The sequence below is a fragment of the Ornithorhynchus anatinus genome, chromosome 4 (assembly GCF_004115215.2).
Source record: "Ornithorhynchus anatinus isolate Pmale09 chromosome 4, mOrnAna1.pri.v4, whole genome shotgun sequence".
NCBI lineage: Eukaryota > Metazoa > Chordata > Mammalia > Monotremata > Ornithorhynchidae > Ornithorhynchus > Ornithorhynchus anatinus.
Window position 1 is genome coordinate 6,706,437 of NC_041731.1, and position 11,434 is coordinate 6,717,870.

The 11,434-nt window shown below is 54.1% G+C and overlaps 1 protein-coding gene across 2 annotated transcripts in view; it reads right to left on the reverse strand.

Moving 5' to 3' along the window:
* The window catches only part of ST3GAL1 (ST3 beta-galactoside alpha-2,3-sialyltransferase 1), a 33,790-nt gene extending 30,994 nt beyond the window's left edge, over positions 1-2,796 (reverse strand). For both annotated transcript variants that reach the window (XM_001511840.4, XM_029062908.1), the window contains exon 1: positions 2,621-2,796. The gene's annotated coding sequence lies outside the window, so the exon portion shown is untranslated. The remainder of the gene's footprint in view (positions 1-2,620) is intronic.
* Positions 2,797-11,434: the final 8,638 nt, after the last annotated feature.

The window sequence follows — 11,434 nt, forward strand, 5'->3', positions numbered from 1 at the left end:
ACTTGTCTGCTGTGTGACCTTGGGCAAGTCACTTCACTTCTCTGGGCCTCAGTTAGCGCATTTGTAAAATGGGGATTGAGACTGTGAGCCCCATGTGGGACAGGGACTGTGTCCAACCTGCTTTGCTTGTATCCATCCCAGCGTTTAGTACAGAACCTGGCACACAGTAAGCGCTTAACGAATACGACAGTTATTATTATTATTATCAAGGCCCAACCGCAGCCTAAATATGCACCGGCTGAATGAAGTCCAGATTTCTAGAGATCCTCGGGCCATACCTCCCAATCACGCCCCTGGCCTAGCCCCAGCCCCGACCCAAAAGAGTGAGGGGATTGGTCCCCAGACCTGAAGAACCCGCCCGGAGGCAGGGTACCGGACCAGATGACCTCCACTGTGATGAATCCCAGGAGACCCATTAGGGAGGAAGGGGAGGCTGGCCCCGCACCCACAGGGAGGGGTGGGGGCAAGGAGCAAGTGAGCGTTGGGGTCTCCAATGAGCTCGGAGGGGTCCTCTACCTCAATCTGTGGCATTTATTGAGCGCCTACCGTGTGCACAGCCCTGTACTAAGCCCTTAGAAGAGTACAGAACAACAACGTGGTAGACACCTTCCCTACCCACAAGCAATCGTAGGTATTTATTGAGCACTGGGTGCGGTGCACTGTACTAAGCGCTTGGGAGAGTACAGTATAACACAGTTGACAGACACATTCCCTGCCCACGAGCAATCACAGATACCGAGCAGTTACCGTGTGCAGAGCACTGTATTAAGCTCTTGGGAGAGTACGGTAGAACACAGTCGGTAAACACGTCCCCCGCCCACAGGCAATCCCTCAGAGATATCTGAGTGCTCATTGTGCAGAACGCTGCACTAGGCGCTTGGGAGAGTACTGTAGAACAGAGTCGGTTAGACACGTTCCCTTTCCACAAGCAAAACCATCACTGATACGTGAGCACTTACCGTGTGCAGAGCACCGTACCAAACACCTGGAAAAGTACAGTAAAAGAGCCGGACTCTGAAAAGGAGAAGCCGGCAGGAGCAGCGCCCGCTCCGAGCCCGTCGGCCGCCCAGGGTTGGGGGCATCGCGGGGATCGGGAAAACCCCAGCCCTGCACCCCGAGAGTCCCTCACCCACGCCGCCCTGCACACACTCCGGGGATTGGAGTTTCATTTCTACCCATCGCACGGTGGGGCAGAGCCACAGCCTGACGGGGGTGGGGATGGATAGGTGGGTGGGTGATTGGATGGATGGATGGATGGATGGATGGATGGATGGATGGATGGATGGATGGATGGATGGATGGATGATGGATGGATGGATGATGGACGGGTGGGTGAATGGATGGGTGGGTGGGTGGGTGGGTGGGTGGGTGAATGGATGGATGGGTGAATGGATGGATGGGTGGGTGGACGGTCCGTGGATTTCCGAGCCGGGTGGGGGGTGGAGATCCACGTCCCCAAAGCCCTGCTGGCGGCCCCATCCCCGAGCCCACCTCCCCGGAGAGCCCACCTCCCCGGAGAGCGGGGCAGGGAAAGGGAAGGGAAGGAGGAAAGGAAAGTTTTTTCTCGTCTCGGGGCCGGCAGCATCGCCACATCTAACGGGACTGCGGGGGCTGTGGCCTGCGGGGTCCAGAGGCCCCCTCCGCATACGGGGACCCCGAAGACCCCAGGTCCGGAGATGCCCCTCCCCCCGGGGCCACCCAGGCCGGAGACTTCTGCCACTCCAGGCCTGCTCCCCCTCCCCAGCCCCCCCGCCGGAAGACCCCCCCCCACCCTCCAGTCCTGTTCCCCCCCCTCTAGCCCCCCTGCCGGAAGACCCCCACCCTCCGGTCCTGCTCCCCCCCCCCCCCCCGTCCCGCTGTCCAGAGGATCTCCCCTAGCCCCCCCCCCCCGTGTCCGGAGCCACCCCCCTCCCCCCCAGTCCTGTTCTTCCTCCCCTTGTCCTCCTGTCCGGTGACCACCCCCTCCCCTTGTCCCTCTGTCCGGAGGACCACCCCCCCACCAGTCTCGCTTCCCCTCTCCTAGCCCCCCTGTCCGAAGGACCGCTCCCCCAAGTCCTTGTCCCCCTCCCCTCCTCCCTCTGTCCGAAGGACCCTCCCCAAACCCCAGTCCTTCTCCCCCTCCCCTAACCCCTCTGTCCGAAGGATCCCCCCCAACCCCCAGCCTTGCTCCCCCTCCCCTAACCCTTCTGTCCGGAGACCCTCCCCCCAGTCCTGCTTCCCCTTCCCCCGTCCCTCTGTCCGGAGACCCTCCTCCCCCTCCCCTCGTCCCTCAGTCCGAAGGACCCCCACCTCCCAGTCCTGCTCCCCCTCCCCTCGTCCCTCTGCCCGAAGGACCCCCACCCCCTAGTCCCGCTCCCCTTCCCTTAACCCCTGGGTCCGGAGACCCTCCCCCAAGTCCTTCTCCCCCTCCCCCGTCCCTCTGTCCGAAGGACCCCCCACCCAGTCCCGCTCCCCGTCCCCGGACCCCCAATAAGTGCTCGTCCCCGGGGCTCCGGAGCTTTCCCCCCGGCTCTTCGGAACTCCCCGGCCCTGGGCTTGGGCCGGGACGCACCCGGACAACGAGGAGACCCCCCCCCCCCCCGACCCGCCCACCCATCCCCCGGCCCCCGAGGTCACTCACCCTGGCCGCGGTCGGGACTTGGGGCGCAGCGGCTCCCCCTCCCTCCTCCTCCTCCTCCTGCTGCTGCTGCCTTTGTCTCTGCAAAGTGTGTAAAGTGTCAGGCCGGGGGACGGTGTGTCCGAGGAATGAATACCTTCCCCGCCGTAGTAACGGGGCGGACGGGCGGGCCGGGCGGGAGGATGGGAGGATGGGTGGGTGGGTGGCTGGGTGGCTGGGTGGCTGGCTGGGCGGGGCTTGTGTGTAACAGTCACAGACACCGCCCCCGTCCTCCTCCTCCTCCTCCTCCCGGCTGACACTCCCCCCCCACCCCCGGCCTGCCCCACGGGGCTCTAGGCCCACCCTGCCCCTCTCTTGCTTGCTTGCTTCCTTCCTTCCTTCTTCGCTTGCTTGCTGGTTTGCTTGCCCCCTTCCTTGCTCGACTCCTCCCTCGTTTGCTTGCTTCCTTCCTGCCTTGCTTGCCCCCTTCCTGGCTTTCAGGCTTCCTTCCTTGCTTTCTTGCTTCCCGGCTTGCTTGCTTCCTTCCTTACTTTCTTGCTTCCTTCCTGGCTTGCTTGCCCCCTTGCTTTCTTGCTTCCTTCCTTCCTCGTTTGCCCGCTTGCCCCCTTGCTTTCTTGCTTCCTTCCTTCCTCGTTTGCCCGCTTGCCCCCTTCCTTGCTGGCTTCCTTTCTTCCTCCTTGTTTGCTTGCTTGCCCCCTTCCTCGCTGGCTTTCTTTCTTGCTTCCTTCCTTCCTCGCTTCCTTGATTGCTTATCTTGCTTTCTTGCTTCCTTCCTTCCTTGTTTGCTTGCTTCCTTCCTGGCTTGCTTGCCCCCCTTCCTTGCTTGCTTCCTTGCTTTCTTCCTTCCTTGTTTGCTTTCTTCCTTACTGGCTTGCCAGCTTGCTTCCTTGATTGCTTCCTTCCTGGCTTGCTTCCTTGCTTCTTTCCTTCCTTGTTTGCTTTCTTGCTTTCTTCGATGCTTTCTTGAGTCCTTCTTTCCTTGTTTGCTTGCTTCCTTCCTAGCTTGCTTGCACCCTTCCTTCCTTCCTTGCTTTCTTCCTGGGTTGCCTCCTTTCTCGTTTGCTTGCTTGCTTACTTGTTTCCTTCCTTCCTTCCTTGTTTGCTTGCTTGCTTGCTTCCTTCCTGGCTTGCTTGGCCCCTTCCTTCCTTCCTTGCTTGCTTTCTTCCTGGGTTGCCTCCTTTCTTGTTTGTTTGCTTGCTTCCTTCCTTCCCAGCTTCCCTCCCTCCCTCGGTCTGTCTCTCGCCACGCCGGGCTCGGCCGTCTTCCGGGGCTGCTGCCTGGGAGCCTAATATAGGACCTGGGAGCCACGTGGAAAAACACACATACACACACGCGCGCACACACACACCCCCCACCCCCTCACCCCGGCTGCAGCCCAGACACACACACACACACACACACACATACACACACACCCCCTCCACATCACCATCCTTGCCTGCAGCAGCACATACACACACACACACCCACTCACATATCATCATCCCCCCACCCCCACCGCACATGCATAGAAACACAAACCTCCCCCCTCCTGCAGCGCACACACACACACACACCTCTGCTCATCAGTGGCAGGGAAGGATGCAGGAGCTGGCCGGGATGCAGGAGTCTGGACCTACGGACACACGGTGCAAGCTCATCCCCACACATGGGGAATGGGCTAAAGAGAGGAGGAGGCAGGGCTGGGGCAGGACTGGAGGTAAATGGAGAGGGCAAAGAGGAGGGCCCTGCTTCCCAGACTGGCCCACCTGGGGCAAATGGGCCACGGTGCCCGGGACTACTGCTGGAGCCTGTGGGAAAGCTGTCTGGGGGAAGTGCCCGAGGCTTGCTTTGCTTTCTCCCCTTTCCAAATTCGCTAACGCCCCACCACCATCACCCCCACCACCATCACCCCTGGAAACAGACAACAGATGCCCACTGTGCCTCCACAGGCCGTGGCAGCGCCTCGGGAGGCCGGGGAATGATGGACCGACGTGGAACTGGGGAGCAAGTCTGAAAGGTGGAAACATCCTTGTTCCAGAGCTTGTCTGTTCAACAGTGGACGAGACGCCCCACTCCCACATATCTGTCTGTAAGAAGCCAAGGTGGGAAAGGTAGAGAGTTAGTCTAGAGGAGCTGGGGGAGAAGGGTGCACTGCTCCGGGATTCTCCCGGCTTCCAGCTTTCCTCGCCCAGGATTCGGTAGCCGGGGTGAGCAGGAGGAAGAAGAGAAGGAGGGGAAAAAAGGCCCAGAGAGAAGGAAGGTGCGGGGGGAGAAGAGGGAGCAAAATGGCGAGGAAGAAGAGCAAAAGCAGTCGGGAAAGCTGAAATAATAGCACCTGTTCAGGGCTTACCGTCAATCGATATTTTTTGAGCACTGTGTGCAAAGCACTGCATTAAACCTTTGGGAAATTGCAATAGGACAGAGTGGGTACCAAGCTGAGCTAAGCCTCTGAGTAGATAAGAGATAATCAGGTCACACATTGTCCCTCCCCCACCCGGGGCTCCCACTGGCATATGGTAAGTGCTTAACAAATACCATTTAAAAAATAAACAAACAAAAAACAAACACCTATCTTTTCTCCATTCTACTGATGAGGAAACAGGCCAAGAGAACCGGAGCGACTTGTTCAAGGTCGCTCAGCAGAAAAGAGGCAGAGCCAGGGTTAGAACGCAGATCTCCTGACCCCCCCCCCCCCAAGTCCTGTAGTCTTTCCACTGGGTCACGATTGGATGAAGCGGAAGTTAGAGGCATTTAGGAGGAATAGCATGATCCACGAGAAGCAGCATGGTATAGTGGCTAGAGCACGGGCCTGGGAGTCATGAGGTCCTGGGTTCCTATCCCGGGTTTGCCACTTGCCTGCTCTGTGACCTTGGACGAGTCACTTCACTTCCCTGTGCCTCAGTTCCCTCATCTGTAAAATGGGGAGTGAGACTGTGAGCCCCTTGCAGGGACCACATCCAACCCAATTTGCTTGTGTCCACCCCAGCGCTTAGCACAGTGCCTGGCACCTAGTAAGTGCTTAATAAATACCGTTATCATTATCATTATGATCCGATCAATCAGTGATATTTATCGAGCACTTACTGTGTGCGGAGCACTGAATAGGAACTTAGGAGAGTACAATAGAATTGGAGCTGACAGTCTAGCGGGGGAGACAGGTAGTAGAATAGGTACAGGAAGGGGAAGCGGGATTCTCTGGCTCCTGCACTGGGCTGACCGAACTTCCTGGAGTGGAATTGAAAGTTGGTTTCGTGGGGATGGGGCAGGGAAGGGGGTTTCCCTGGACAGCACCCACTACCATCCTATCAATGTGCCGTAGCCATCCGGGGCTCCGGGAAACGCCCTTCAGCTGGGCTTCCCCGGCCGCCCAGGGAAGGCCTCCTCTCTCGTGGCTGCCCCATGAAGCTACTAGACCACCATTAAAGGCTCTCCCTGCTGGGGTGAGGAGAAGGGCAGATAGGACGGAACCCTGACACGCTCTTTCTTTGCAACCCCTCTCCGCAGACAACCCGGGCCCCCAGAATCAAACCTTACCCTGCGTGGGGGGAGCCAGAGACCCCCGGGCCCAGCGAAACCTCCCTCGGGCCCAGCGGCCCTGCTCACCCGACGCCACTCGGCGGGTTCACGGTCGGCCCCTCCTCCCCTCTCCCCCAACCGCCCGCTCCGTGCTTTAACCCCTAAATTGTTTCCATGTGAGACCTCTCTCAGCAGGACTCCAGGGGAGCGTAACCCAAGCAGCTCGATCTTTTCCATGTGCCCAAACCCTTGCTCTGTGTGTGTATGTGTGTGTGTGTGGTTTTTTTTTTTTCCTCTCTTCCTGGATCCGCCTCCAGATGTGATCCTCCGGGGGGGGCAGGGATGATGTCGAATGGGAGCTCTGCCCGAGGAGCTCCACGGGGCTGCTGCAGTGTAACTTCCCCACATGCTTAGAGACACAAAAATGGGCAAAACAATAATACAGAAACAAGCTCCCTCCGTCCGTCCTCGCCCCTTGTCCCCCCGGCCCCCCCAACTGCGGACCCCCAGAGACTCGGTTTGGCTCATTCCCCCAACCAGTAGAGGTTATGCAATAAAGTAACCGAAGACACTGAGGTCTCTGCGTAGAGAAGTCATTGCATCAGAGCTTGAAAGAATTATCGGGGAACCATTTCTGGCCCCGATGTGGATGGAGAAAATATGGAGATAGTTACTCTTTTCATATACGCATCGTCCTCGCAGTTTACCCACCGGTACTGATGTTTTCATACGGCATTCGTCCCTCTAGACTGTAAGCTTGTTGTGGACAGGGAATGTGTCTGTTATATTAATAACTACAAATGTGATATTTGTTAAGTGCCTTCTATGTGCCAAGCACTGTTCTAAGTACTAGGATAGATACAAGATAATCACGTTGGACAGAGTCCCTGTCCCACACAGGACTCACATTCTTAATCCCCATTTTTCAGATGAGGGAACTGAGGCCCAGGGAAGTGAAGTGACTTGGCCAAGGTCACACAGCAGACTAGTGGTGGAGCTGTGTTTAGAAGACTCAATCCCTGTCCTCAAAGAGCCTCAGTCTGTCACATCTAAGCAGTAAAGAAATAAGGTTCAGGTTTAATAGAATGATGATCACGATGTCAAAATAAAATGAAATGTGGTTGGTTAGGTTGATGGAAAACATTTTGCTACTGATACTCTTGTTCAAGAATTCCAGGACAAATCCAGACAGATTTGATTATGCCTATATAGTTTCCCAGCTTCTTCCTCTCTCACTCACTCTTCATTCCAGACCAAACCTTAAAAGGTGGGAAATGAAACCGGTTGGTGTTTGGCAATCATATATTAAAAACAACAAAAGAAATCGGATTTTTGTCAACGTGGCTTCTGCTTAGTTTAATATATCCCATTGTTTCTCTAATGCGGTATAAAGTGCTCTGTCCCTTGCAATGGGACTTCTCAATCCCACAGGCACCATCAAAGGCTGCTGGGGTCACGTGATTCCACGTGCTGGCACCAGAACCAGTGCTAGGATGAACATATGGTCTAGTGCAAATAAATAAAAAGGAAGAAAGTGTTCATGCAAATGATCTTTATTTTTTTTTAAACACACGCCCCGTCCCTCAAGCGATCCGACGGGTTATCGACGGCCGCTTTCCCAACAACTGCGGCGAATCAAGGTAAGAAATCCAAGGGGGCAAAGATCGGATCACTGTTTAGACCGTGAGCCCGTCACTGGGCAGGGATGGTCTCGCTCTGTTGCCGAATTGTACATTCCAAGCGCTTAGTACAGTGCTCCGCACACAGTAAGCGCTCAATAAATACTATTGAATGAATCGGGAAAGATCGGAACGGTGCCTATAATCGGTGACTGTGATCTTGCAGCCCAGGAAACTCTTAGAGGCACCTGGCGTGGAGATGGCGGTCACGTGGGCCAGAACACCCTCACCGCCAGCGACATCTTAGTAGTAGCAGTTGTACTTACTGATCGCCTGCCGAACACCCTTCACTGGACTGATTTTAACCGAAGCCCTAGACGTGTTCCCTCCCCACAAGGAGCTTCCCTTCATATGCACACATGCATACACGTTGGCTTCTTTGCGTTAAGGTCACATTTTGTGCCTCGGTCTACCCTTCGAAGAAGCAGGTCAAGTGAACCTGTCCAATCTAATTCTGGAATCTGGTGGCCTGGCTTAGAATAGGAATTTTTATCCCGCTTCCTCCGGTCCACCTAGGGAAATCTATCCCTCCCCAGCCAAGTTCAGCGCTCTCCTAAGGACCAGGGAAAGAATGCTCACCGTCACCAGAAAGTATCGACTCCCCAGGTTGCACCAGAAACTTTGCTCAGTCTACAGGATCCACAATCCTACGCTCTCTGGAGTCCCCACATTGGAAAGACCAACGATCTGGCTGTTGGAGGTCCTGGGTTCTAGTCCCAGCCCAGCCACGGGCCTGCTGCTTAACCTTGGGCAAGTCACTTTATCTCTTTGGGCTTTAGTTTCTCCGCCTGTAAAATGGGGATAAGATACCGGCTTCTCCCCACCTCACGGACATGTTGGGAAGACAGAATGAGATAAGTAACGAGAAAGTGCTTTGGGAAAATAAATGCTTTTTAAAATTCAAAGTTGTAGTAATAGCACTTACTGAGTAGTACTTATCGAGTAGCACTTATTGAGAAGCGGAGTGGCCTAGTGGATAGAGCACAGGTCTAGGAGTCAGAAGGATGTGGGTTCTAATCCCAGCTCCTCTATTTGTCTGCTGTGTGATCTTTGGCAAGTCACTTAACTTCTCTTTCCCTCAGTTCCCTCATCTGTAAAATGGGGATTGAGACTGTGAACCCCACATTAGGCATGGAGGTATCAAACCTGATTATCTTGTATCTACTCCAGTGTACGGTACAGTGCTTGGTACATAGTAAGAACTTTACAAATACCGTTAAAAAAACAACAACCCAGCAGATTTTAGGCTGTGACTGGACTGGAATTTTTCTCTGCTGAGGAAGCAATTGACCATAGTCTGCACTAATTAGTGGCAGCTCTAATGAACTTTAAATTAGAACGAGTTACAGGACTGTCTCCCTCACATTCTCCGCGCCCGTATCTCTCTCCATTCTACTCTGTCTCTCTCCCTCTCATCCTGTCTCTGTTTCCGTGCCCTGTCTTTGTCTCTTGGTCTTTTCCTTCCTCTCCTTCCTTCTACCTCTGTGTATCCATCCTTTGTCCTCTTCCTTTTGTCCTAATTCTTCTTGGGACAGCAGTGTTAGAGCGCAAACATACCAAATTTTAGGAGCCCCAATAATGGGGGGTGGTTTCTCTTGGCTTGGCCTGCTAATTTCCACAGGAAAGATCTGATCGGATAATCCCTGAAAATGAGGGATCCACTCCCAGAACAGAATTCCTAATTTCCTCCAAGGCGGGAAATGGGCCCCACTAAAGGAGCGATCTTTCCAGGGTACCACAGTGTGAAGGACACCGGTCTTGAGCCTCCGAATGCCCCCCTCCTCCACGTCAAAACACTCAGGTGATGTTTCCCCAACTCCTCAAAGAACTTCCAGTGGTTGCCCATCCGTCTCGGCATAAAACAGAAATTCCTTTCCGTTGTCTTTAAAGCACTCATTCTTCTCGGCCCCTCCTGCCTCGCGTCACTATTCTCCTACCAAAAGGCAGCCTGCCCGTTTCACTCTAATGCTAACCTTCTCACTTTGCCTCAAACTCGCCTATCTTGTCACCAACCTCTCGCCCACATCCTGCCTCTGGCCTGCAATACCCCCCCTCTTCATATCCGACAGCTTATTACTCCCCCTACCATCAATGCCTTATTGAAGACATATCTCCTCTAAGAGGGTTTCCCTGAATAAGTCCTCTTTTCGTTTTCTTCCGCTCCCTTCTGTGTGGCCGTGACTTGCTCCCTTTACTCATCTTATGTGCAGATCTGTTATTTATTTATATTAATATCTATCATCCCTGTAGACTGTAAGTTCACTGTGGGCAGGAAATGTATCCGTTTTATTTTTAAATTGTACTCCCCCCCCCCGCACTAAGTACGGTGCTTTGCACACAGTAAGGACTGAATACAATTGACTGATTGACAAGAAATTATACCAGAAGAATGGTGAAGGTAGAAATAGTCAAAGCCTTGTAGTCACTGTTTGTCCCCAGTGTCTGTAGAAAAACCCACCAGGCCAATTCTCTTCTGTCTCCACTGTTTACTTAGATGACAAACTCGAAGAGGAAGGGACTGTGTTGAACTTGTGGTTAATGTTTGAACTGGCCTCCCTGCACCACCCAACGCAAGAAGAGTCTTGATCCAAATCGCTCCAGTTATTCCCATTCCGAATCCATCTATCCTGTGGGAGAGCTTGGTGAGGTATCACTGGAGAGCGCAGCACTTATGTACATATCTGTAATTTATTTAATGTCTGTCTCCCCTTATAGCCTGTAAGCTAGTAGCGGGCAGGGAACGTGTCTGTTTATTGTTATACTGTACTCTCCCAAGCACATCTCCCAACGACTTAGTACGGTGCCCTGCACACAGTAAGCGCTCAATAAATATAATTGAATTGAGAGCACTCCCCACCTGAGTCACAAACTAGTATTGCTCTGTTGCCCAGGGGCTTGTTCGACGGGGGCAGAGCCGGCTTCGGACAAGAAGCGGGGAAGCAGTTGCCTCAAGGGGGTACAAGGCGGGGGGGAATTGCTGTCCTTTCCAAGATGGTGGCCACCGGGGCCATTCCCAAGATGACAGCCAACCAGCCCATCCCAAGATGCAAGCCCGATTTATTTATTAGGTAGAACCAGTCTAGAGCAGACTCGCTGCCGGGAGAGAGCGGTGATCGGTGGAAATGGTTCACCCCTGGGCTCTCTGCCTGCTCTCCTGTTGCGTCGTTTGTATACCGTCGCCCAGTTTAGCCCGGAGGTCCCGAAAGACCCTTCTCCACTGGACAGTTTCTCTCCGACGCCCACGGTTTCATTTGGGTCCATTAAGTTCAGATGGAATCCGTTTTCAATAGGGCACTAGGAATTTGCAAGTGGATTTAAAAACATTTACGGCTCTGAGGTTAGCAGAGAGCCACTCGGTTATGCTCCTTAGACGAGTGGCAAAGGGTAAAATCATCCTTCGACTTTGCTCTCAATAATATATGAGGCGGGTAGCTGCAGCTCGTTGCAAAGGTTAGGTCGGCTGGGACCCAGATGAGTCTCTGGGAGGCTGTGCGCTGGAGGGTTGGAGGGAGATGGAGGGTGGGGAGGTGGGGTGTGAGTGTGTGTGGTATGCCTGCATGGTATGTGTGAGACAGAGCTTTTACCGCAGAATGGGAACTGCTGAGAAAACCAGTTTATAAAATAGTCACATGAGACTTC